The sequence below is a fragment of the Dipodomys spectabilis genome, unplaced genomic scaffold (genome assembly GCF_019054845.1).
Source record: "Dipodomys spectabilis isolate Male_0828 unplaced genomic scaffold, ASM1905484v1 ptg000075l, whole genome shotgun sequence".
NCBI lineage: Eukaryota > Metazoa > Chordata > Mammalia > Rodentia > Heteromyidae > Dipodomys > Dipodomys spectabilis.
Window position 1 is genome coordinate 11,732,079 of NW_024870752.1, and position 26,208 is coordinate 11,758,286.

A 26,208-nucleotide genomic window follows, 5' to 3' on the forward strand; every position below is an offset into this window, starting at 1 on the left:
GCATAAATACATATTGAAGGGCTGTTTTAAATGTCCATTAGATCTTAACATTTCTCTTTGGAGCCATTACCATTTATCATATGACTGTAAATATAGATTCAGGGATGTTTAAGACACACATTATTTACCTAGCAAGGCTTAATGTCTCCAAAGATGCATTAAAGCTCATTTTTAACTTTTCTCCCGGAATAGATCCAGAACACCTCCCTTATATGAATTTTATTTTATACCAAGGGAGATCATGCTTTGGAGTCATTTACCCAATGTTTTAAATAAAATATATTTTCAGAGGCACATGAATTCAACAATTTTGTGACTATTTGTGAAGGTAATTTGCTTTGAGTGGTGCTTCGGTAGAGGCAACCAGTCTTAGCTTTCCTGAAAGTACTTTAAAAAAATAGAACCTCCGGAAAGAAAATGAAAATTTCTCTACCTTTAGAATGAAAAAAATGATTTGGATTTCTATTTTTACTTATATATTTTTTGAGGTTAATATACATATATTGTTAAAATGAATATTTTAAGAGGGTGGAGCAGTTTATAATTATTGGAATACAAGAAGCCTAATGACCTCTTTCACATTTATGGAAATTTGGTCTGAGAAGGATTGCCCATAAGCCAGTAGGGAAAAAGTGACTAGTCAATAAATTATGCTGTGTAATTGCTTGTGCACAATGATAAATACTTATACTACACTTCTATGTGGGCTACAGAATTAAATGCTGTCCTTGAGTACCGCATTTTAAATGTAAAACATTCAGATAAAACATCTCATACAAAGTGGAATAACAATCTAGAAAGCAATATTTGTAATACACGTCACAACAAATGATTAGAATTGCATATAACTTCTACATATTTCAATGACTGAAAAACAAACACAATTAAAAGATGAGCAAATGATAGGAGTAGAGTGATTACAAGAGAAAAATGAAATGTTTGAAAAGCACACAAAAAAGATTCTCTACCTTGCTAGTGATCAACTAAAATCAGTTCTATATCATATTATCAGTGTGCAAACTTAAAATTAGGGAATGCCTAGAGTTAGATTGTGAAGCCACTAAGCCAGTCATGAATAGCTAGTTTAATCTATCTCAGATTTAATCTATCTCAGAGTCTAGGGATTTGACAGAAGGTGTTATGGTTGAAGATATGTCTTCTCTGGTCTCTAGTCAGTGCATTGAACATAGCATTGAACAACATTTGTATGTATACAGTTATAGAAAGATACTCATTCATGACTGTTTTGTGGAGATTTGGAAACAAATTGTCCATTAATGGAATGACCGATTACAAAACAAATAGGAGTCACAAGACGCTTCACCAAATAGCAAAAATAAAGTGCAGAATGAAACACACACACACACACACACACACACACACACACACACACAGATTAATCTTTTAATTTAAATTTATTGTATAGGTGATGTGCAGAGGGGTTATAGTTACATAAGTCAGGTAATGAGTACATTTCTTTATGAACAGTGTTACCACTCCTTCATTTTCTCTCCCTTTTCCTTCCACCAACCCACTCCTCCGCAAATTATAAAGTTCATTTCCAATGTAGTGTCTAGTGAGTATCAGTGTTGAATTGGTTCACCCTTTGTCCCACCATTTGTGTGATTCCCCTTCCCTTCTCCAAGTCAATTAAACGTGTATACAAGACAAAGGGTACAGAAATCAAAATAGTGACATCAGGGAGTAAACCAAAGGTGGGGGGGGACTGTAAATAGTACTTAAAAAAAACCTTTTGTTTTCATTTCTTGGAGTTCATTTTGATAAGCATCATTTTATGTGGTCATATGCACATAGCTATTGAGCCATTGTGATCCTCTCCTAAGAATATCCTAGACATATTCTATTTATTACAAATGAGGGGGAAACATGCAGCCTATGATTCTTTGTGTCTGGCTTACTTTGCTTAATATAATTTTTTCTAAGTCTTTCCATTCCATTACAAGTGGGGCAATGCCATCCTTTCTAAGGGAAGCTTGATGGCACCATAAAATACTGCTTCTTTAGAGAGAGCTCTGTTGCTTCCCTGTTGTCTTTCTGCCATCTTCTCCAAACCTATGGATAAATCTCAAAGAAATAGTACTGAAGAACAAAATGATCAAATCACTCATTAAAATTTGAAAAGAAAAACCCTGTTTGCTATAGATTTATGTCTATGAGGTGAGAAACATACATTTGAGGGAATGAGACATTAGTCTCCTGGCTGCTGGCTGCCCAGGGGAGGGATAGTTTGAAGAGAAGATGCTAGAAAAAACACCAATTTCTTCACCTGCACGTTACCATTTTTAATTAAGATTTAAAATAAAAAACTAAAAAAGCCATTTTTAATTTTTAAAACTTGTATAAATGAGCGGAAATACTAAATGTGTTAAATCGGGGTGTCAATCAGTATTTTATGGTATTATCTAGAATTTTTGAATTTTTGAAGTATTTCTGATTTTAAAACCACCATGGTTCCCTCACAGACTCCTTTCCCTTCCTTGTTCCAATTCCACTGTTAATTTCCATTAGCGATCTCTCTAGATGATCTGACCACCCGGATAATTGAAACATTGCCTGGATTTATGATGACAGTGGATTCATTGGGCTCACTTACACCACTATCTACCTTCCTTCAGCAAGTTTTGCATAAAGTAATATCCAGATGTTTAATTCGTTCATTGGTTCATATTGAATGTTAGGAGACATATAGTATGAAAAATCTTAATTTCCTCATCCATCAATTATTGATAACATTTTATTGCTCCTCTCCTTTCTAAGAAGGAACAGTTTTATTCCTTCCCTTTCCTTCCACAGAAATGTTCTTTTACATTATTCAGATGGATAGTAGGTACATCCTGTTCCATAGCCATAATGAATTATTGTTTATTTATTTTGTGTCTGAGTAGCTTTAAAAGTCCAAAATCAATAAGGAATATTTATAGTACTGTGGTTGCTTATATGGTTTAAAACAGCCATCATGGTTTTACTGTTTCTCATATCTTTATTTGTTTTCCCTGGAAATTTTTATTTATTTCATGAATTACCTACCAGTACTAACTTCCTCTGATACTTTCAAATGTCTCATAGTATGTACATTCCACTGAAGAGTTGAAAAGAAAAGGAAAGGTCTAATTGATTGAATAACCAGAGTAGGGGAGAGTTAGGATAGAGGAATCTTTAGAATTCTGTTCACAGTAATCACCTCTCCTACCTACCTATATATCTATTTCACTATCTTCATCTAGCTAGCTAGCTATTATCTCTAAATATACACCTACCACTAGCTATTTAATCTCAGTTCTTATTCTAGAAAGGATGCAATTATTTTTTCTGACTTTAAAACATACAATAAAGAGTGAGAAGGAAAAAGAAAAACTCCAGTAAGAATAGCAAATTATCTTGACTCTTCCATTAGTGAAGGAATGTAGCCCCAAATTAAGTGTTGACCAAGAAGTTTGGGAACTCCACCTAGAATGTAAAGGGAGAATGTCTGGCATCACCTTCCTATATAAGGGGGAAGGATATCCTGGTCTACAGTGAATGAGAAATGTCAGGTGTGAGGCCTGGATGAGAAATTATGCAGAACCAAGCAGCACAAGGTCACCTGGCCCGTTGTGTATGGGATGGCAGGGAACATTCAGGAAGAATTCATGAGCAGTGCACAGTGCTTACTTTTTGAGTCCATACATCTGACAAAGGTGTGGTCAAGGAAGAGAACGCAAGCATGGTTTTACACAGTCTGGCTTGGCAGATCCTATGATCTTGCTACTACCAGAATGAAGTAAATCTCCTCCACTGTCCTCCAGTGGACTTGTGTTTATGTAGGCACATAGGTAGTACATTGATTCTTCTAAAACTGATGAATTATGTCCTCAGAAGGAGCAAGTTCTGGGAAGAATAAAAAGAGTCTGTCCTGAGGAAGTGTGGAGTGCCATTCTTCTTAAGTGCTTTCCAGTTTGTTTTCTTCCTAATATATTTTGAAAATATTCATCATTTTATATTTTATACCATTTATAGATATAAATTTATACATCTTTTATATATTTATATATAAATAAGTATATATTTATTACATATCTTATATATATTTATATATAACATAGATATAAACTTATATATCTTACATATATACTTTTATATAATATATGTAAACTTATATATCTTCCTAATATATTTTGAAAATATTCATCATATTATATATTAATATTTTATATCTTTTATATATGTATGCTTATGCATATATGTATATATGCCTACATATATGTGCATATATATACACACATACACACACACAGACACACACACACACTCTCTCTCTCTCTCTCTCTCTCTCTCTCTCTCTCTCTCACACACACACACATAGAGAGTAGCACTCAATTCTTCTGTGAACTCTGCCAGAGTGGACCAGAATTCCTGTCCTTCATAAGAACAATGAGAAGATATGGAAATGGAAATATTACATGGCTATTCATAAGTACTGTGCAAAGTGTCTTCCCTCCTTAATTTTATTTCTCAACCCCATGTAAATTATTGCTTTCACATCACCAGTGATGGAATAAAAACTCAGGAATAGGGCAGAACTTTGCTGGTGTCAAGCTAGGAGAGGTAAACTTGAACTTCCCCCTAGAATGTGCCTCTCATTGCTTCTCTGATGTGGAGGCATTATTAGCATTCCATACAGGTGCTTTAGCAGTTCTAAACATCTGTGAAAATTTCAATTCCATGTGTCATTTGGCTATATGATAAAGATAGACAGACAGACAGATAGGATACATAGCTAGCTAGCTAGCTAGCTAGATAGATAGATAGATAGGTAGATAAGTAGATAGATAGATAGATAGATATAGATAGATAGATAGATAGATAGATAGATAGATAGATAGATAGATAGATAGATAGATAGATAGATAGGTAGATAGATAGATAGATAGATAGATAGATAGATAGATAGATAGATAGATACTCTGATATATAAGTTAAGTCTTAACAGGTTGAAGATCAGCCTATTGGACTCTTTCTGCCTTAAGAAATAAAATAAAAAGCTGGCTGCAGATAGCTCATACCTGTAATCCTAGCTACTCAAGAGGCTGAGATCTGAGGATTGTGAATCAAAGCCAGCCAGGGCAGGAAAGTCCATAAGACTCTTATCTCCAATTAACCACCCAGAAAACCAGAAGCAGCACTGTGGTTCAAGTGGTAAAGCTCTCACTTTGAGCTGAAGAGCTCCAAGACAGCACCCAGGCCCAGAGTTCAAGCCTCATGACCGACCAAAACAAAACAAAACAAAAACTCCTTGACTATTTCCCTCGTTCTCAAGCTGATCATCCAGCAAGGAAGATTTCCTGAACCATTTAGTCTGGGCCTGCACCTCAGCTACAGCCCTTGCAGAATGCTCTGGTACTTGTGCCAATGAGTACTTCATAATGATTTGTTCAATTGATTTTTGTTTAATGTGTATCCCTCATCAGATTTAAATTCCACAAGGGCAGCAAATATTTCCTCATCAATATATCTCTTGTGGTGACCAATTACATCTATAAATAAATGCCAAGTTAAATCATTTGAGTGCAGAGCTCAGATCAAAACATTCACCCCATTGCTTTTTAGTTGCATAGTATTTTGAGATTACAAGGCAGGCTGGGAAGGCTCTCATACCAACTGTGACTCCTTTGTAGCAAGAATAAAGATCCTTTTCCTGTATATGAAGGGACCATTGCCAAAATAACAAAAGTCAAAAATAAGTAAAGCTGATGCTGACTTCTGTCATTTCCAATTTCAATTGGGAGTTTTATCATATTGCGCCATGATCATGTATATAAAACAAAGATGATCATTTTCAATGTTTGAAGTAAGAGATCTCCCTTCATAGTTGGTCTTACGTAGTGAAGTGCATGTAAGATTTAATTTGAACAATCATTAAATAATGAGTGATATAACTTCCCCCAAAAAATGATGGGCACATAAAAGATACAAGTTAAAATGTGTTAAATAAGAAAATGAAAAATGAATAAGTGAATGAATGACTCTAATTGGAAAAGATCTCCACTAGCCATTGTGGTGGATGTGTTCGTTTGTCATCAATGATTCCTATCATTCTCTTCACTATTCTTTCTACCTATAACATCTCCTTCTCTGTACTTATAACATCTTTCCTTATGTTACAAACTTGTCAGTAAATCTTTCAGCAAAGTTGTGTCTTTCTAAAAAAAAATCATTCCTTTAGAAATAACCCAGGTAGCGCTGGGTGCCAGGGGCTCATGACTGTAATCCTAGCTACACAGGAGGCTGAGATCTGGGAGATTACAGTTCAAAGCCAGCCCAGGAGAGAAGTCTCTGAGATTCTGTCACTAATAAACAGGCAAAATTCTAACAAGAGGCCTGACTCCATTGGTAGAGTGCTAGCCAGGAGAAAGAAAGCTGAGTAAGACTGAAGCCCTGAGTTCAGTACCCTCTACCAGTATTAGAACAAAAACATATGCAGTTCAATTTTTTAAACAAAATATTGTCTTTAAATCACAACTAAGAATCGTCTATCTGAAAAGCTAGAAATGTGACACTGATGTTTATTGAATTTAAGGTGACAGAAAAAGAAACACTTTTTTGTTTTTAGTTATTTTTGTGTTTTGGCTTCAAAAATTATTAGGATTTCCATAAATATTTGAACCCTGTGGAAATAATCTCATGAACATTCTATTTCCAAGTCTATAAAGCAATTACAAGCTTGAAAGTGCTATTTTATTGTAATAAAAGGGAGAGTACTAGTGATATGTGGTTTGTGGTTTATTAACGCCAGCTTGCTTAGACTTTAAAATGAGTAATTGCCAGTATAATTACTGTTTTACATTATGTGGCCTACACTGAGCTTTTTTTTTCAGTGAATCAGTCTTTCTACAGGTTTATGATGCTCTTGCTTGCAGGACTAAAGAAAACACAGTTAAATAATTGAGCACTGTGCTGATACCTAGAACTGTGAGTCTGCCTTCCATGGAGGTGTCCTGGAGGTTCTTTGTGTTAAGCTAGGCACAAGAACACCTGCATACCCATCACTATCTTGAGAACTGAATATCACAGGTACCCATCATCCTCTGGGGAGAATCTTTCCCTCCTACCTGCTGATGAACTCTTTCCCAGGCAGCCATACGCCCTTGAGATAAAGAGATGCTCTCACATGAACTGACAAGTTGCTAACAAATTAGAAGAGTATGTCTTGGAACTTATAGTTATTTTCCCACTCCTTTCCTCCCTCCCACCCTCCCTCCCTTCATCCCTTCTTCCTTCCTTCCCTCCTTTCTTCCTTCCCTCCTTCCTACCTTCCTTCTTCCTTCCTTCCCTCCTTCCTTCCTTCCTTCCTTCCTTCCTTCCTTCCTTCCTCCCTTCCTCCCTCCCTCCTTTCCTTCCTTCCTTTCTCCCTTCCTTCCTTCCTTCCTTCCTTCCTTCCCTCCTTCCTTTATTCTTTCCTTCCTTCTTTACTTCTTTCCTCTTCAGGTCACCCAGACAATGAAGACAGTAATAAAAAAATAGTCCCTCCCCATCTGGGATTCACAGAGTGAGTTCCCAATAATCCCATCAGCTCTGAACATCTATGCTGTGTATAGTTCTAAGATACTACCTGTCAGTCGCCATGCTCTGTCTTCTACAGAATTTGTTTTGATTGTTACTTTTCATCCATGGAAACAGACTATAAGCTTCATAAAGCCAAAGCCGCCTTCCTCTTTTGTCTATTATCAATAGCAACTTGGAGATAGTCAATGATAATTCAATACAGGGAGCCAAAACGTTAACCCCACCAGATGCCTTTTCCCAAGTCTGAACCTTGAGTGCAACCAGGAATGGAAGCAAAGTGGAAAGGTGTGTTTCCCTTCTTCTGCTAGTCTTAGTTCTGGTGAACTTTTGGTTTGCTTTGGAGACTTACAGAGGTCTGGAAGGATCAAAGCAAAAAGGGATATGGAGCTTTTCAGTCCTCTATTGTCCTTATTGCTCACATATTCCTTTAGCTATGGTTACCATCGCCAGTTAGAAACTGCTTTGTTGCTGGTTCACTGTCCTTTCATTTTTATCTTCACCTTAAAAGGAGTATAATACATACAATGAAGGGAAATTTGTTCCATTGATTTAAAAAAAACCCACAATGCAAGTAAAGATTTTCTTCTCCACTGGGTAAATGGTGGTGGCTCATATTTATAATTCTAGCTACTTAGGAGGCTGGGATATGAGGAGCATTGGTCAAAGCCAGCTCAGGCAGGAAAACCCATGAGACTCATCTCCAATTAACTAGCAAAAATCCAGAAGTGGTGTGGCTCAAGTGGTAGGGTACCAGCCTTGAGTGCAAAAGCCAAGTATGATTCCCCCAGTGCAAGCCTCAGTACCTAATTAATTAATTAAAAAAGGCTTTTCTTCTCTGACTTATAATCCTTCTTTGGTAGACTTCTGGCTCCTAAGAGGAGGACAGGGCTATTCCCTGCAGTTTTGGCATTGGCTCTTAGCAAGCCTTGGCATTTATTCTCTTAGGAAATCCTACTTCCTGTCCTTCTTAGTACTGACTCTACCTGTCATGGGATGCACAATTCTAGTAATCACTACTCCCCGCTTTCTTTTCATTACCTATCTTTGGAAGATCTCAAATGAGATATGGTTCAATGCAGAAAGAGAAGAAAATTCCTATACTGGGAGAAAGACTCGGGGTATGTGGATGATGGAGACCACAAAATTGTGGATTACAATTCTTGGTTCTTTATAGGAGGAGGCTAGAGATCACTGCTCAGTGATGGCAGACCAAGCTGTTTACCCAGTTCCTGAGTGTCAGGTGCTTAGACATGTTATTTTAGAAGTCGACACCATTTTTATATCTCTGTCAACTTAATGACCTCATCTCTACTCTGCTCTGGTAAGGGAGTGATTTGTGCTCCAATCCAGAAGTCTTCAGGGATTTGCTACATATAAAGTGTGGTCTCTGAGGGGAAGTTTTCTTACAACCACATGGAAATGGACTAATTAGAATGTTTGCATAAATCACAATATTTATCTAATAATAATGTCTAAAAGTTTATATTCAGAGACATACAGCTCAAGTATTGACTTACAGAGCAAAAGACAAATAAGGCAACACAGCCAGGAGTTTGTGATGCCCTGTTCACAGATGTGAACTTAGTTGCTTTTTAAGTGCAGAAAGATTTCTCTAGATTATATTGCCTTAACCTGAACCAGTAGAACCAAGTGTGTTTCTTAAGACAAAGTTTCAGACCTTTGAAGATAACATTTTGCATATTGCCTGCCTCACGTGGCACCGGGGCTGTGTGACATCTCTATGGTTGCTCTCATTAATATTGCTGCAGTGGAATTTATGAACAGTGACACAAAATAGTTTAAATAATAAATACAGTCTTACTTCCATCTGAATCAAGTTTCACCAATAAATGATTTAGGAACAAATTTTGATTTTTAGGGGCTGGGGAATTTGCATTTAAGTGAGGAATTGGAACCTGTTTAAAAATAGATGTTAAACGTCCTGATTTTCAGGAACAGAAGTCAAAAAATGTTTCATAGACATGTTCCTGAATTTCTTATGAAAAAGATAACCTCATAAAATTCTTAATGTACTCTCCTCTTGTTTATAAAGTCATTAATCATTCTGCTCATGATTCCTGATTTTATTTATTTTTTGCATTCACATTTGTGATTTTTCTTGAGAAAATATTTAGCTAGGGGTGGTAGCTGTCATGCTCAAAATTCCAGCTAATCAAGAGGGAGAAATCAGGAGGACTGTGGTTTGAGACCAGCCCAGGCAAAAAGCATGTCAACCAATACACCAAGAGTGGAGGTCTGTGTCTGCCATCCTAGCTCTATTAGAGGTGAGGGGCTCATGATCCAAAACTGACCCAGACCAAAACACTAAATTTTATCTGAGAAATAACAAAACAAAAGAAGCTAAGATTGTTGCCCATGTGTTATAGGGCTTAAAGAGCACAGACATAAAACCCTAGTACTGCCGAGAAGGAGGAAGAGGAGGAAGAAGGGGAGGAGGAGGAGGAGCAAGAGGAGGAAGAAGGGGGTAAGGAGGAGGAGGAGGAGGAAGAAGAGGAGGAGAAAGAGGAAGAAGAAGAAGAAAGGGAGGTGGAGGAGGATGGGAGGACAAGAAGGAGGAGGGGGAGGGGGGAGGAACTTTTCCCAAGGGAGTGATTTCTGATTTTTTATTAGCATCTATTAATTGTACAAAGTGGCTTCAAAAATGAGACAATTCTGCCCATGCATATAATATTATGATTGCATTAATCCTATTACCCTTCTTTCCTTCCTCCCTTCCTTCCTCTCCCTTTTTTCCATTCCCCTTCCATTTCCCCTTCCACCTCTCCAGAATTTCTTCTGTACTTTCATGACCTCAATTCTTTTGTTTCTCATGGTTTGCTTTGCTTTCCTTGTAGCTTCCACTAATGAGAGACTGCATGTAAAACTTGTGAGTGTGGCACTAACATTTTTCAGTTAAAACCATGATCTCTGGTTCTCTTACATTTGTCCCTTTTAACAGCGAGCAATTGGATCTTCCTTTTATCATTAATTGGATCCAGACAGATTTTAATCTTGTTGGACTTACCAATTATTTCCTTTAATTCTTGGAACATCATTTTATTAATCTCTAAAATGGAAAGAGTACTGTTATTTATATGAGAAGTCGACTTGAAACATAAAACTATTTGCACAAGTGCTTATAGCCTAAGAGAGTTTGTAACAAAGACTGCTGACTTTGTGTCCAAATTCCCTGGTTGGTCCTCTCTGTTGTGCATGGCAGCTCTGCAGTTTTGAGCTGGTGTACAGCCATACTCCCTCACATATCCCTCACCTAGTACTGAGGGCCATGCACCAATCCCTGAGCTGGTATAGAACCATGCCCTCAGCTCTGTGCCCATTGCCAGTATGTCCTTGGAGTCATGTCTGGCTGGTAAGCTCAAATCATAGCTGGTGAAAGGAGAAAGAATCGGCATGTACACTTTGTTCTTCCTTGCCACATTGAGCGTTTCCATGCAGTCCTCCAGCAGCTATTCCTGCACCATGATGCAGGTTTTCACCTGGATTATGGAATGGAAAAGAGAGAGGCCAAAACATCTGCTGCATGGCCAGCCTTACAGGCCTGCTCTGACTACGCCTGGATTTCTTCTATGTGAGGGAAGGGAAATTTCAGCCACAGTTGATTGGGGGGTTCTGGTGGTTAGACCTGAAGCTAATTCCAACTGAAAAAGCTTTCAATTAGTGTGGCTTCTCTTGTGTTCGCCTCAACATCAGCTTGTTATATAGGCAGGTGCATTTTCACAGGCTCCCTTCTGTGCAAGCTCCTGTGAACCTTCCAGTTTGGGCTTTCTGGTTAATTCTCAGGTACAGCCAAAGCCCCCCATGGATAACCTCCTCCCCCTTCACCTTCTGAGTAGCCTTCATTCTCTCCATCTTCCAACATGATCTTGTTTAGCCAGTGGTTTGTTATATAAAGCATTTTACATGATATTTTTGTTTTACCCTTTCATTTCCTGTAGCCTTTTCAAGATATTTTTAATGGTGCCATCTAAAATTCCTTTCATTTCTATTTTATGACTATAGAATTTTTTTGATGAAATACATAAAAGTGTTGTAAAAGACTTAGCCAGGCTTTCATTTGGTCTATTGTCTTTCAAATTTATATTTTCTCTTCTCTTCTCTTCTCTTCCCTTCCCTTTCCTTCCTTCCTTCCTTCCTTCCTTCCTTCCTTCCTTCCTTCCTTCCTTCCTTCTTTCTTTCCTTCCTTCCTCCCTTCCTTTTTTCCCTTCCTTCCCTTTCTTTTGTTTTAATTTTATAAAAAGTCTTCTCTTTGTTGCTTTTTTTTCTTCTTGGGAAGACAGAGAGAACTCAATTATTTTCTCTTCTAACATTTTTCTACTGACATTTCAGTTCTTCATTATTTGGATAATTAGAGCTTTATAAGTATTCAATTCAGGTAATGATAATCTATACATGTTGTTGTTTTTTATTCAAAGTTGGTTTGGTTATTTGAGTTCCAATCTATTTTCATGTGAATTTAACGTTATAATAAGATTAAACCTGTATTTAGTTGGGATTTGAAAGTGTATCACGATGGATTCTTCCTGTTCATAAACGTTGTGTAATTTCTATTTGACCTTTTTTGTTTTGTGATTTTCCTTGAACAAATTGTAGCTGTTCCATATTTTTGATACAGCAAATTTCTTTTTAATTTCAACCCATAGTATTTGTTAATAATACATGACAGTAATGAATTTTAAATATTTTTATCATTTAACCTTGATAAACTCAATTATTCTTGTAACTATAGAATTCATTGAACTTTCTGCATAAAAACTAATGTCGTCTCTTTTTCTCTTCCTGTGTTCTGAGCCACATTGATTTCTAGAATAATTTTGTCCCATCTTCATTTAACATTTCTTAGAGTGAGGTCCTGATGTTTGTGAATTATTCCTCTCCGTATAGCTGACCATCACTTTTATTTCACTTTTTTTGGTGGGTGGGGGTTGGTCATGGGGCTTGAACTCTGGGCCTGGGCGCTGTCCCTCAGCTCTTCAGCTCAAGGCTAGCATTTTACCACATGAGCCACAGTGCCACTTCCGGCATTTTCTGTTTATGTGGTGCTGAGGAATCGAACCCAGGACCTCATGAAGGTAAGGCAAGCGCTCTACCACTGAGCCACCTTCCCAGCCCCTATTTCACTTTTTTTAAAATAATATTTTATTTTATTTTAAAGGTGATATACAGAGGGGTTACAGTCACATAAGTCAGGTAATGAAAGTAAGGTAATGAGTACATTTCTTGCCAAACAGTGTTAGCCCCTCCCTCATTTCTCCCACTTTCCCACCTCCCTTAGTCCCCTCCCCTCAATTTGTAAAGTTCCAACATAGTGTCTTGTATCATTGTTGCATTGCTTCACCTTTAGGTGAGGTAAGCCAGACCCAAAGAAACATAGAGTCCATGTTTTCCGTCACTTTTATTTTGAGAGGTATTTTTATTTTGGTAGCTAGGTTTGCTGTGTTTTCAATATTCTAAGATCATTGCTCCATCATCTTGTAATCTTCATTGCTTGCATCAAGAAGTCTGAAGATATTCTTTTTGTTTCATGGCAGGCATATGTCTGTGCTGGTCCAGGCTGTGTTTTTCGGTTCACAGCTGGATTCTAAATGAATCTGGATTGAAAGGACTTATTTGCTACTCTGTGTGATATTGGAGACACTGTCTAATTTTTCTTACATGCCTTTTTACCGAAATTTTGTAGTACCTGAATTCTGTTACATAGTATTGTCAAAACTTTTATTCAATTCACTTATTTGGTTAAAATCTTATCAGTTTGTAAGCAAAGAAATCTTGTCTGTCTTATGTACTACTCTATTAAGCATTAATAATCTTAAATTTTGAAATAATTTAATAAAAGGAGTCAGATATACATGGCTTCAAACATTGAGTCTGTTATTTAGCAATTCAGAGACACTATGGAGTGGAGATAATTGTTCTTTGGGCTTATTGTGATCAAGGGCATGAAATACCTCCATAGTATGTGGAACATAAGAAATCTTCAATATGATTTAGCTCTTATGATGATCACTACCACTGACATTGATGTTACCTTTGTGTGTGTGTGTGTGTGTGTGTGTGTGTGTGTGTGTGTGTGTATTCATGTGCTTGTGTGCCCCTGTACTAGGGCATGAACTAAATGCTGGCATTCTACCACTTGAGCTACACCTCTACTTCTGACTTTTTGGTTGGTAATTGGAGATAAGAGCTTCACAGATTTTTCTACCCAGATGGCTTTGTACTGTGGTCCTCAGATCTCAGCCTCCTAAGTAGCTAGGATTAAGTATGAGCCACTAGTACCTGGCCCATTACCATCATTTTTTGCTTGGATTGCTATAATTGCTTCTGATCCTTTCCTTTCTTCTTCTCAATATCAATGCTAGTGTTTAGTGTACAAGAATCATAATCATGTCATCTTCAGATTATACACTTTTAACACCCATCTTGTCCCTCAAAAGAAATTATTGGAAAAGGTTCACATAGTCAATAGAACATAAAAGACCCTTGGTAGTCTACTTTTTTATTGTAAAGATAATGTACAGAAGGGTTACAGTTATATAGTCAAGTAATGAGTGCATTTCTTTTTGAACAGTGTCACCCCTTCCTCATTTTTTCTATTTTTCCCTCCCTCTCCTCCTCCCCCAACTTATAAAGTTCATTTTCAACAGTGTTTAGTGACTATCACTGCTGCATTACTTTACCCTTTGTCCCACTGTGCTTCCCCTTCACCTCCCCAAATCAGATAAGCTTATGTACAAGACAAAGTGTACAGAAATCAAAAACCAAGACAAAAGGGAAAAAAGCAGAAAAAAATCAACCACAAACAGCAAATAATAAACATCTCATTTTCATTTCTTGGAGTTCATTTCAACAAACATTATTTTATACGATCATATGCACATAGCTGTTGAGCCCTTGTGATCCTCTCCTAAGAATATCCTCCTTTGGTCTCACTGTGTGAATGTTTAGAGTTCTTTTTAATTAATTATGCCATCCATTGGGTTCACTTGTAGATATATGCACACTCTACTTATTACAAATGAGGGAAACCATGCAGCCTATGTTTCTTGGGTTCTGGCTTAGTTTGTTTAATATAATTTTCCCAAGTCTTTCCATTTCCTTATGAATGGGACAATATCATAATTTCTGAATGAAGCATAGAATTCCATTGTGTATATATATCACATTTGCTTGACCCATTTGTCCATGGAGAGGCATCTGGGTTGATTCTATATCTTAGATATAGTAAATAATGCTGCAGTAAACAAGGTTGTGCTGTTGGCTTTAGTATGGCCTGGTTTGTGGTCATTTGCATAAATGCCAGAAGTGGGATTGCTGGGTCGTAGGGAAGCTCTATATTTAAGTCTTTTGAGGAAACCCCATACTGCTTTTCAGCTGTGTAGTAACATCCCCTGCCAGCATCTGTTATTGCTGTTGTTTTTTTTAATGATGTCTATTCTAATTGGAGTGAGGTGAAATTTCAGTGTTGTTTTGATTTACATTTATTTTATAGCCATAGATGTTGAACATCTCTTCCTGTGTCTATTAGCCATTCTTATTTCTTCTTCTGAGAAGTTACCCCTTTTCCCTTACCACATACCTCATGGGTAAGTTGTTTCTTTTTCTTTTTTTTTTTATTGTGAAAATACTGTACAGAGGGGTTACAATTACATGGGCAAGATAATGAGTACATTTCTTATCAAGCATTGTAGCTTCCTCCTTTGTTTCCCCTTCCCATCCCTTCCTATCCTCCCCCCCCCACTGAATCCTCCCTCCCTCCCTGCACCAAAGTTGTAAAGTTCGTTTTTGACATAACGACTTGTACATGTTTTTCTCATTTCATTTTCCCATTTCATTCCCATGAAGTCAAACTCAGAGTCTCTCATTCCTTATCAATCAACCTCCTTTCTTTTTTTCAAAGCATTTACATTGTTTCACCTCTCAGCCTCTTTTCCTACACGATCTGCATTATTTATCTGACTAATTCCTATGTGTCTTTCAAATTTCAGTTCAGCTGTTATTCCCCCAGGAATCTCTCTGCCTACTCATGTTCATATCTGACAATTTCATACAACCCTGCTGAAGTCTACTCCTAACTCTAGCTAGGCAAGTTATTGTTTTCTACTTTCTAGGCTGTCCATCCAATGGTTGTTAACTTCCTGAAGGCAAAGACAGTGCCTATCTACCACAATGGTCAAATATTTCCACTCAATAAATATTGTTGGATAACTGAATAAAACACAGTAGGAAGAACAAGTATGCAAATACTAAAAAATACAGGATAGATAAGTAAGGAGAGATAGTACTTCAGCTGATGCTCAATAAATATTTGTGGAATGAATAATTGCAACAAAAGCCTATTATCATTATCATTATTATTACTGTATTAGGTTTGAACTTAGGGCTTCATGCTCACTTGCCTTGCTTGCTTGACTAGAACTCTACCACTTGAGCCACATATCCAGCTCTCCTTCTTGGTGATGGGGTATCCTAGACCTTTCTGCCCAGGCTTTCCTTGAGCTGTGGTCCTCCAGATTTCAGCTTCCTGAGTAGATAGAATTATAGGTGTGAGCCATGGATCCCTGGCTTTAATATGTCTAGAATACAAGAAGTTTATAGTAGAGCACTTCTCATGGCTTTATTCTGACATCCCCAAATATCAATTAGACAGCAAGATACCTTAGAACTGACAATAAACATAATTCAGGGAATGCCTTAACTACTTGTTAAAAACATTTTATAACATTTAACATTTAAATATTTAATATTATCCTCTGAGAATTCCACCCATTTATTGCTTGAGTGATTCTCTAGCTAGTTCACTAAATAAAAAAATTTAATTGAAATCTATCTCAAGTCATAACGTCATTGACCTCATATTCCCTGTCTCATAGTTTGACTGGCTTGAATGTTAAAAAGCATTAACTGGCAGTCCAAACACTGTGTCATTTTCCCCACAATCAGGATTTTAACCAGACATCTCTATTTCAGTCCATAAAAAAAGTCATGTTCAAAGGAAGCTGAATTTTTTCTCTTGAATCTTATTCAAGGAAGTACTGTTACCATCTGACTTCACACTATGAAAAAGAATAAAAGTAGCAATAGGTGTTACCATCCTCCTGCATTTGGTGTGGGAGAAGGGAGAGCATACGGGCCATATGCTTGCTGAGAATCAAATGGCTCATCTTCATGTTCAGGTGAAAAATAGGCGCTTTGCCAAAGAGCATCAGCTCTCATGAAAATTATCAGCCTGCTCTTGAGGAACAAGGATCAAGTCCTCTTATCCACAGATGAACTCAGATAGCAAAATTAATATTTCTGAGTGAAAGAGAGAAACAAGAAGAGGTTTTCTTGTTGAGCTGGAAGTATAGTGAAGGAATCCCTTCTCTGGGGTATTGAATCCAACTCTAAAAAGTTGTGGAATCACAGAACCATTACTCACTTAAAAGACAACACTTACACCTCTGTCGAGATGTACGTACAAAAATAGACTTTGTCTTCAAAGGATAAGAAAAAAATCATGGACCGTCCTACACCCCAATTAAAGAAAACTGGGAGATGGCAGAATCAGGGTGCCTTCTGATTACTTGTTCACTAAACACTTCCAATTCTGACTTCCTTTTCATTCTTTGTTTGAGGCTTATAAAAATAGTCCGTATTTTCCATTCACAAAACACTAAAATATTGTTGGAAAACAAGTGATTTTCCAACTCCGCTTTACTATCAGAGTATGAAACACCTTAGGTTCTTTGAATTTTATTGTTTTAATGGTTTACCTCTGATATGTACTCAATCTAACCTCCATTTATTTGTGAATATTTATTCTGAATGTAAAATGTACTTTTTAACATGGAATTGCATGCAGTTAAATCTTTTCTATAGCTTAATTTCTTTTTATTGCTATTATTAGCCTTCACTTTTAATATTATTGTCATACTCACTAGTGAGCTTGACATTTCCCTACTAAAATCACCTAGAAATTTCACTAGTATAGAACTTCTTCCAGATCATTAACAAAGCTGTCACTCAAACTAAGACTGACATACCTTCCCATGACTCCTTTCAGGTCATTCTGGTTGCTCCACACATGCACTTTACTTAGTGTTTTCCTAGAATTAATCAACCACATTCCAAGTGCTCTAATAGTTCTAATATCAAGCCATCTAAAATTAATTTTATAATTGATGTTCCAACCTAGTAGTGTGCTTTGTATATACTAAGCATTAGATAAATATTAATGGAATTTAATAGGCTAACCTGTCCAGCATTAGCTTTCTCCAGTTGTGTTTGGAGAAACTCAAAAGAATAAACAAAAAATTTAAAGGTTTTTGAGGATAATTTTTTTAAAAAAAGTATCTACTCCTTTCAAATACAGATACTCCTCAATTTACAATGGATTAACACATCCTACATGTTGAAAATAGCCTATATCAGAAGTACACTAATATGGCTAACCCCACCCCCACCCTGAGCCTCCTACCATAGCCACACAAAATGTCATATAGTTTCAGTTGTGGACCTGCACCAGTTGACAGTGAGCTCTGGTTTGGTGCTATCTTTGAGTACTATAAGAGCACACCATCCATACTATGTATCAGAAGATCAAGAAAAATATTAAAATGGAAAATTTGAGTAGTCTTCTGAATGCATGTTGCCTCATACATCATGAAGCTGAAACTCTTAAGTCAAACCATCGTACTTTGTGGACCATCCTATAGTTTAAATTCTATGTTAATCTAGTTGCCGATCTAGTTTTAAAAAAGCAAACAACATATCTAAAAATACACACACATATATGTGTGTGTATGTTTGTGTATGTGTATTCTATAATAACTTTTTAATCAATAAGTTTTAAATACAACCCTACCTAATTCATTTCCTCACCAATGAAACAAAGATAATACACATAAGTTCATGAGGGTCTGGAATAGCCCTACATTTTCAGGAAATTCTTTTCTCCTGGGTTTACCATGAACTTTCTTCCTAGGTCAGTGTTTTTTTTGTTTGTTTGTTTTTGTTTTTGTCGGTTTGTGGGGCTTGAACTCTAGGCTTGGGTACTGTCCCTCAGCTCTTGAGCTCAAGACTACCACTCTACCACTTGAGCCACAGCACCACCAGTTTTCTGAGTGGTTTATTGGAGATAAGAGTCTCATGGATTTTCCTGCCTGAGCTGGCTTTGAACCCCAATCCTCAGATCTCAGCTTCCTGAGTAGCTAGGATTACAGGCATGAGCCACTGGCACCCAGTTGGGACAGTGTTTAAAAATATATCATTTCAAGCTTTCTAGCAGCAAGAAATGTTGAATTTATTATAGCTTCTGTATGGATCCTACCTTCATTATCTAGACTCTAACATTTAATAATCATTGAGTATTCAAGAATACAGTTCTTATAAAGTAACTATTTGTTAAAGTGGAGAGAACTGAAATTAAAATGGAGAATCCTTTGATAAATATTACATTCAAATCATTGGAATTTCATATAGATATAATTGCTCCCTCTGAAATAGATTAAATATACACAGCATTTCAAATGACATTTTTACATTGTTAAAGCACCGTTGATTATAAATTATGAGTATTTTAAGCCAGGCATGTTTCCTCTCCATCAATCAGCATTATCATGGCCATCTTCTTAATAAGATTATTTGCCAATGCAAAGCTAAAATGAGCAATGTCTGAAGTAGCATTAACACAAAATGATCAAATAACAGCACACCCACCATTTGCCTCTCTTGCCACAATATGGTGCCTGGAGAGATTTGTTTTCCTTCGTTCACACACCCCAGTGAAGCTTCTGCTGATGGGTGTTTTTTTTTTTCAGATGAGGAGTCCTGAGGAGCCAAGGTGCTAATCATGAGCACGTAAGAAGCATCTTGTAGAATAGATGCTGGCGTTCTCTCCAAAAGTTGAAGGTTGCGATGCTGCAGGGGTATTTTGGATACTGCAAGATTCTGACATTTCTATTCATTCAAATTAGGAACATAGTATATTAAGCTGACAAGATAAGTAAAGTCATCTGCCTTTCAGTTGTGCACAGCAGCAAACCACTCCATAAGGTTCTCATATGCTACCTACCTGCACAGGTCTTTGTTTGGAAGGGCTTAAGATGATATTTTCTTAAGTTATCTGTCAGAAAATAAATGAATGCATAAAATCTAGAAAGGTAAAATTAATTATTTAAGAAAAGTGAGAGGTGATGGAGAAAGAAGCTATGATTTTTGGAAATGTCCAGTGCCACCTGGGAAGTTTCCATCTTACAAGATGGGCACATGTCTGTAACTTTGGCTGTGGATACTACCCATTACCGACAGTAAGTCACTACAAGTATTCATTATAAAGAGGGCATCAACACATGTGATTGCCAATATGAGACATGAAATATGCAAGCTTGTTCCAACAGAAAGGATACTGAGATATTGGCCACAAAAGTAGTGTACTATTCTGAGACACACACAGTAGAAAGAGTCAAGATCTTCATTTCTGCCAATGAGCATGTCTGTATTTAAATTTCTCCACACTGAACTGTGCTCTGGCCTACTGGAGCATGTACTACATAACAGAAAATAGGGAAAATCAGTAAAAGTGGAGTTAAGGCTGAATATACCCATCATGTAAATGGGTGCAGCCATAATATATCATTGTATGTTTAAACTGCTGATAATCACCTAAGAGGGATTCTCAGATAACAAAAACTCACCTGTATACAATATGGAATGAAGACTAATCAAATTAGGCAATCATCAAAGGGAAGCCACAAAATAGACAAAGATAGACCAGGCAGATGCAGGCACAAAGAAAGTATAGAAAACAATATGGTATAAATGAACTTGAATCCAGGACAATCCTGGATAAAGTATAGCATAGATAAAAGTTACAATCCATATCATTAATAAAGCACATAAACATAATAAAGCACATAAAATAACCTTTTTTTAACATTCTAAATAACATTTTTAAAGTTATATTTAATTCAACATATACATGAGACTCATAATGCCTCGGAGAAAACTTCAAGTCCTTAAGAATTATCTGAAAAATTCACTATATTGTCCTAAATGTATCGTCAGCATATTCACCAAAGCCAAAGTATCACCAGAACAACTTTGGATTGAGATTCAATAGCAGAAATTTAAAAGAAAATTCAGTAATAGGGAAATTTATAAAATTTTTCTTATACAACCCTTTAGACAATAAGGAAATCAAAACCCAAAGTCTAAACCACTCCAAAGAGACAGAAGAAAGGTGTGAAGACAGAAACTGTGTACTATTACATTGGAACTCACTCTTTGAGGACATAATAGCATAAAGTAATTCACGAGTAAACAAGAAAAATGATGTAGTTGTCTAAGTTCAAAAGGCAAGTTAGTGATTAATAAGAATAAAAGCAAATTCTTATTAATTGGAAAATAAAAATACAGAATTAATGAGGAAGAATTCTAAAAGGGGTGACATTGATCAAGATACATTGTACTCATAAGCTGACACACTGAAATGAAACCTCTCGGTACAACTAAAGATAATAAAAAAATCAATTATAAAAAGAATATCAATTTGTTTAAAGAATTAATGAGAAGTAAATCAAAAGCTGGCTAATGGTGGGGGAGAGATAAATTATTAGCTAACAAACATGGGAAGGGAAGAAAGTAAATTAATTTTTTTAAATAGTCAATAAATACAAATGCAGTGGAAACTGAAATAATCATAAAAGACTCCTTTCTCAGCTCTGTATAAACACAATAAAGTAAATGGATGAAGCGAATGGACTTGAAAGGAAACCTAGAATACAGAAAATCTATGCAGACTGATTTCTACGAAAGAGATGATTTCAAAGCCCAGTTCTACTGAAATGTTACATAACTCCGTTGCTTATTCAAACGGTTTCCAACTGAGTAGAAAGAAAGAAAATGTCTGTTGTTTAATACAGCCATTATCCCTAAGGAAGAATCAATTGTCCAGCATCTATCCAAGAACTAGTGACCTTTATTTTTAGCTAATGACTCTACAAATTACCGGAATAGCCACCATATCACTCTGTCTTGTTTTCCCATTGTCTTCTTTCCTGCTTTCCTCCCTCTCTGTTACAGACTGTGACAGCACTGGGCCCATTTATCTAGTGGCCATAATATAATCCACAATATAATCAGATAAGCTGACAAAGGCAAGTACCACATTTGCACTCATAGGTGGAAGCTAATTCCAATAATTACCAATAATAATGATAATAGTAAGAGAGCATGATTATAAAAGGATGACCATTTGGGAAGTTTGAACAACAGGAGAAGGGAGAGAGGGAGAAGTTGATGGGGTGGTTGAGAGAATTACCAACAAAAAAAAAAGAAAGAGGAGGAGAGAAAGGAATGAAGAAAGAGTAATATAGACTGGATGAATTGGACTGAAGTAAAGTAGATGCATATATGTAGAAACTCCTTAGTATAAGCAGTTTGTTAATAATTTTTAACTGGAAGTCTTAATCACAAAGTCTTTTTACCATGTATGGCATTAAAGTCACAAGTTCTGAGAATAAAATGTGGGCATCTTGGAAGGGGATTTATTCTGCTTCCTATTGCCCATTTTCAAAGATGCAATGAAGGTGTGGTCCAGACATGCAAGTATGGTGTGGGCCCTCTGCCATCAGACTCTGTTGGGACTGAAAGGAGCTTTATGCACAGACACTGGGATTGTTGTGATCATGGCTGGGCTTCTGGGAACTCTCAGAGTCACCCACATATGCTAACATGATTAGATGTATGAGATACCAACTGTAGTATTTTTTTATAGCATCGATGAAGTAAAATAAGTATGTGGATGAGCTGCAGGCTTTCATGAGTGATGTTGTCCTCTTTATTAGAATAGAAACTATCTCCAAGACACAGATCATTTTTAATTCTTTATAGGAGGCACTGTAAAAGAAATTTAAGAATTATGACAAGTCTGAAATCAGATGTGCCTCTCAAATAATGGCCTTTCATGCTTTAAATGTCAGAGATGTTTTCCTTTCCTAGTAGCAAGATAATAATGGTGTGTCTTGCAGGCAATGAGAACTAAAATTTGATGAACTACAGTACTTAAGTGCGGAAAGGTTGAATTTAATGTGTAGTTATATATAATAGGTGCAACAATATAAATATGTGTAAACACACATTTTCTCCTTTTATTGGATCATTACTACCAGCATACAAACAAGCTTCTGATATTTCTCAATAAAAACAAATCTCTTAGACAGATTCTTGTGGCTTATACCCGGTAATACTATCTACTCAGGAGGCTGAGATCTGGAGGATCATTGTTTGAAACAAGCCCAACTAGAAAAGTTCATGAGACTCCATCTCCAGCAAAAAGCAGGAGTAGAACATGGCTTAAGTGGTAGAGTACCAGACTAGTGAGCTCCAGGCCTGAGTTCAATCCCCAGTACTGCCAAAAAACAAATCAACACTAAAAAAAGCCCTCTTGATTATATCTTACCTTTCTAGTGATTATTCTTGGCTTTCTTTTCCAGCAAAACTCCTCCAAAAGCTCATCTATATTTTTCTAGTTTTTCTCCTGTGCTTTATATTCCTCAATTTATCTTAATTCATGTTTGTCCCACTAAACTTCTATCGACATTACTACAATCCATCACTAAAGTCATCAGTATTGTTATTGAATTGATCCTGATAAATCTTCAGAAGCATTCATCACAATTGTCCTACCAGTCTTCATCTCCAGAGCCTCACATGCTGGTTTCCTATTTGCTGCTCCTTCTTCTCAGTTGCTGCTTTTTCCTCCTTTATTCTTTTCCTAAGCAAATGTTGGAGGATCTCAGAGTTCTATCCCCTTTCCTTCTCTATTAAATCTGGCTTCTGTGTACAAATACCCTCTATTTGCCTTTGACTCAGAGATTTATCTCCCGTTCAGATCCACACCCTGTTTTCATACTAGCATGTGCAGCTTGATATCTACTGTAGACTTCTCACGCTTAGCTATCTGCACTGAACTTCTCATTTCTGTTTTCAAAAACCTATTCTTCTTTCAGTTTTCCCATCTCCCTTCTCAGGAACTGAAACCTCCATTCTTTCAGCAGTTTCAGCTCAAATCCTTAAAATCACTCTACTCCTGACTTCCTGGCCATGAAAGCCCTGGTGTGTTCTTGCTGATTCTCTGTTCAAAATACAGCCATAGCAGAACCATGTCTCATCAATGCTGCCATCTGTGGCCAAGTCAGAACTCATCACCTTTGACTGTAGGGCTACCACATTCTCCTCAGCAGGCTCAATGAAACACCCAGGTATCCTTCCTTCAATGGCTCCCTGTTTCTTTCAATATAAAAGTCACTTTCATTCCACTGTGAAATTTGACTTCATTTCCCACCTTTTTTTTTCCCTCATGCTCAGTCTCCTTGGATGTTTTCTCATACTTACACAATTCTCTCCCTCTGTCAATTTGTTCATGTAATTTTTCATAACCACCTGCTATATTTACCACATAATTCTATGCCTTTCCAAGAATTTCAAACCCTCATTACCAATTTAAACTCTCTCTATAGTAAAAATTATTTCTGAATAGATGATAAGATTAGCTATTCATCTTTGTTAGTGTCTGTTTCCATGTACCAAAGTGTCCATGTCCCAAAGGCACAGAACATCAACTAATTCCCTAATCTGTAACACTGTGTTCACTGCCCAACACATAGGGAGTACTCAGTACAGATTGCAGTAGCAAGCACATATTGGGTGCTCAGTACATGTGGAATACTCAGTACATATTGGAGTACTCAGTATATACTTGGATATTTAGTACATATGGAATAAGCACATATTGGAATACTCAGTACATAAGGGGGTCCTCAGTACATATTTGGATGCTCAATACATATGGAGTACTCAGTACATATTTGTTGGAAGGGCAAATCAGTACCTTATATGTTCAAGGCATCATTCTGGAAGGAAATACAAGAGAATATTAACAAAGTTTCCTTTTTTGGAGGAACTGAGTTTCTTGGAGCCGATTTATGTGGGTATCTATGTAAAGTAATCATATTTGATTATTTAGGAACAGTTGAAAAATATTAGGAAAAATATTAGGCTCAAATGTCCATTACAGTCTTTGGGATGAAGGAGCAGTTTTAATCTTAAAATGTGAAGCACTCCGTCCCCATTTGGGGTCACTGGTCATGTTCTTTGCTGTGCATGTGTGTCCTACAACTAAATGGTAATTCAGTGTAAGTCAGGAAGGAGGAGGGTACATGATATTTCATAATATCCCTTGCTGGTTAGTCTTTCCCTTCGATTGCCCCAGTTTTTGAAGCAAATTGGTGACAAAGTGGCATTCAGATAGGAAGGCTTCCTGGAATCAAAGTCAAATCCATGCTGAGCCACATAAAGAGATTCATCTTTTTCTCTAAGGAGGTCACAGAGGCCAACCTGAGGCCAGCCAGTGGTAGATGCTCACAAAACAGACAAAACCAGAGTCTGTGGGAGCAAGACAAGGGCAGAATTGATATGCGATTAAACACATGCCAGATACCAGCTAGCACGTACTTGTGCGAGGGTAGACCAAACTGTTAAGATGCTGCTAAGCCAAGGTACTTCATTTTGACGGAACACTTTCCCCTTCGATTGAAATCAAAATCCACAAGGAGCAGCAATCCACTCTATTATTTTTAAAAGTGATTTTCTGTCTGGAAAACAGTGTTCTGCCACCAGACATATGTCTTTTCAGACAAGTGTATAATTAGCTGCCATTTGACAATATGTGGCATTATCAAGGTCTTTAAATACTCTTGATGTGCATTCTTTTGTCTTACCACTGAGTAACATTTGTACCAGTCCTATGATCTCCTTACTATTTTTCTAGTGTAGTCTATTTTTAGAACTCCACTACAAGACATGATCTGAAAGAATCAGGATTTTAATGAATTGGACTAACAAAGTGTTAGGATGTAACTATTACTTTTGTTACTTTTTATTCTGGTCCCGGGGCTTGAATTCAGGGCCTAGGCACTGTCCATGAGCTTTTGTACTCAAGGCTAATGCTCTACCACTTGAGCAACAGCTCTACCTCTAGCTTTTTGGCAGTTGACTGGTTGATTTTGAACCACGCTTCTCAGATCTCAGTCTCCTAGTGTGAACCTCTGATGCCTGGCTAAGTATTCATTTTATTATGTTTTATTTTGCACATCACACCATCAAGACTTTGTAAACCAATACCTGAACTGTGGATTAATAGCTCCTTCACTGATTTCTCCATATTGCCTCTCTATTACAACTTCCTTCCTTGCTCTGGTCAATTTTGGAGCATCATTGAGTGTATAGTTAAGATCCAGGCTGGTTGGGTGTGATCAGACTTCATTCTTCATCAGGAAAATCATGTACATGTGAAAAATGCACATTGCCAGCCCTCTGTGCTTGACCTGCCTGTGACAATGTATGCCTAGTATGCTCAGAGTGAATATAGTAAGAGGATGGAAATTAAATAGAAGACAACATATTTGTTCTTTTGAAATATGCAATCTAGTTAGTGAAGACAAATTTCTTACCAATAAAGCAGTTTGTTTTTATTAACCGGCAATGCATCAATAGCATGAGAGGCACTTAACAGAGGTCTGTACATTGACTTCATGGCTGAATAGATGGATGGATTCAGCCTAGACTGGATGTGTGGGCATGGTGTCT

The 26,208-nt window shown here is 36.9% G+C and overlaps 1 protein-coding gene across 1 annotated transcript in view; it reads left to right on the forward strand.

Moving 5' to 3' along the window:
• Positions 1-26,208, forward strand: part of Hs6st3 (heparan sulfate 6-O-sulfotransferase 3) — a 679,678-nt gene that overhangs the window by 580,707 nt on the left and 72,763 nt on the right. The window lies entirely within an intron of this gene.